This window comes from Haliotis rubra, unplaced genomic scaffold, assembly GCF_003918875.1.
Source record: "Haliotis rubra isolate DU_JTF1 unplaced genomic scaffold, ASM391887v1 Scf82, whole genome shotgun sequence".
NCBI classification, from domain to species: domain Eukaryota; kingdom Metazoa; phylum Mollusca; class Gastropoda; order Lepetellida; family Haliotidae; genus Haliotis; species Haliotis rubra.
Window position 1 is genome coordinate 1,066,064 of NW_025767546.1, and position 2,644 is coordinate 1,068,707.

Sequence of the window (2,644 nt, forward strand, 5' to 3'; positions counted from 1 at the left end):
CCCGCCGGTGTTATAGCGACTACAGCAGAATACGAACACCTGTCTACCGAAGATGCAAATGTTACAGTCCCCTAACAGACGAAATGGCGAAATGAAGGGTTTTAAAGTTTGATTTAACTGTTAGGTTAAACTTCCCAGATGAAGCGTACAAGAGGAACAGACAAATAAGAAGCACATATACTCAAAACGCAGGATCACTGCCATCCTGTAAGCAATGTCCACTGTAAACATATTGTCCAGGTGAGGAAGTTACTGTAAACATATTGTCCAGGTAAGGAAGTTACTGTAAACATATTGTCCAGGTAAGGAAGTTACAAAAGTATTGGTTGACGACACACAGAATGAAACCTCGCGTAATCTTTCAACTGTTTCAATGCATAATACAAAAAAATAACATACAAAATACACGGAAAGGGTTTTAGTAATATTTAATCAGACTAAATTAACCACACAAAAACACACACACACACGCTTACACACACTCCCCCCATACAGTTTAATCCGATTTATCAGCTGTTGTGGCTTGCCTCGCTGCTCATTCCGCTCTCTCATGCTCCCTCAAGAGCTTTCTTGGAGCATGTTTGTTTCAAATATTAACCTATGAAGCTTGCTATATCTGTTTCAGTAGATGTTGGACAGTTGGCCAAAGCAGCATCTCTGAAACAGAATGTTTGCTGTCAACACATGGCTTTAAAGCAATTGTAATGTTTGTATAAAAATGAGTATTTACATTTTTATGATTATTTTACTACCCAAACGTTAGACACTAGCATCAGATAACCAAAGCAGCATATTAAAACATCATCTGAATCTCAATCATACCGAGTAACAAAAACATGGTCCATAAAGAAGCAGCAACAGGTTTACTTGATAAATCTGAGTGGGCTTAGAACAAATGCAGAAATGATTGTGATGTCCTGTGGTCAAAAATAATAATCTGACCTTTGACTAAACCAGTTGTTTCACTTGGACATGTTTATGTGGTCCCAAGTGCTATCATATTAATAACAGTAGTGTTGTGTATTACTTTAGAAGGAAAACGTTTCACCTCTGATCAGTTTCTACAGTCTTGTTGTAGAAAAGCTTCTCTTGTTTCCAATTCCTTTTACATTGTACTGACCCATGGACCAAGGGTTAAAACTCAACAGTTGGTCTGATGCATGTCTTTGCCGCCAACCCGTTTCTGTGCTTGAAGCTGCAAAATAATATTAAGATTTATATGCTGTCACTTGGCAACATACATTAACAAATTTTATGCCAGAAGTACATGCCACCAGTATTTTCGTAACATAAAAATTAAATACAGATCAATCAACCTAAACCATTAATGAAATACAACAGGAATTTATTACCAACCAAATAAAATCAATTTGTCAAATTGTGCAACTGATTTCATCTGGTTAAATTGTATGATACTTTCCAAAGATGCGGGCGTCATTTACAGAGAAATTTTTTACTAACAATATATACTATTTACAAGACTGAAAATTGTGTATTTCTAACAGTTGACCCAAAAATTAGAAATGGTTAGTTGCCTTTTAATGGCTTTATGACACATCTTCATTTCTTGTTTAAAAGTTGTATACGATATTTACTTGTGAGGGGGCTGACATTTGTTGTGAGGAATCATGGTCTGGGTGCTGGGAAAGGGACATATTGTTTACGCTATAAAATACATCCGTAACTGGAGTCACGGACTTGAATGTAATATTATCCCCTGAGTTCCTGTACATCGCTGATAAGCAAGAGTGCCTCTGTGACCAGATCTGTGTCGACAGATTGGATACAGGGCAGAGGAAACAGGGAAAATTCCTATATTTGAAAACATGCCTACATTTTGGTCATTTAATAAATGGTAAAATTATAGTTAAGTAAATAGTCATAGGAATTCGTACTGTTGCAAACTAAGATTGAACGTTCACAAGGCACGATACAGAATTTGACTGGAATTCTTAAGTGATGATTTATCAGGTTAACTGTGCAATTTGACGTTTTTAGAACAATAATGTGAATACACATACCTCCTCTTAGAAAACTGTAGTCTTGTCACAAGAGTAAAATGAACAGTCTTCTATATCCTGCAGTGTGGCGGAACTTCCTGCCTGCTATGTACAGAGTCCGATTTTGAATGCAGGAATTCCTGCTCTGACCTGATAAAGTATCTGGGAACATTCCTGAGACTGCTGACACCAAAACAAGAGATAGCAAGTTGTCCACACAGGGAAGGCTGAACTTAAACGCACAGCAGTAAATGGGAGATTATATTTGCAATAAAATGTTGCATTTATCGTAAATAGTATTGTACAAAATCAGTCATTGTAATGAAACACATGACATACTATTCCACTTGACCAAATTTTCACAAAAGTTTTCTAGAACTTATAATTTCTCATAAATATTTATGTTCAGGCGTATTTGCATAACAATTATTTTTCAAATTAATATACATTCCTGCAGTGAACAGAAACATCCTTATCAGGGAAAATTTACCTCAAAATGTTTCAATAATGATTGTAGGACATTGTGATTAGGCTTCAATCAAACTTTAGGAAAACCTCCACCAGTGTTTCAATAACGTTTCTAAAAGGTTGGTGTGTAGAAGTTTTGATTTTCTTTTTTGATAACCTTTTAATAACGTTACTCG

The 2,644-nt window shown here is 35.9% G+C and overlaps 1 long non-coding RNA gene across 1 annotated transcript; it reads right to left on the bottom strand.

The window, feature by feature from the left end:
- Positions 1-411: 411 nt before the first annotated feature.
- Positions 412-1,125, bottom strand: LOC124262042. Its single transcript, XR_006894490.1, has 2 exons — positions 1,049-1,125; positions 412-657 (listed from the first exon to the last, which is right to left on the bottom strand). It is a non-coding gene; the product is annotated as an uncharacterized LOC124262042 (long non-coding RNA).
- Positions 1,126-2,644: the final 1,519 nt, after the last annotated feature.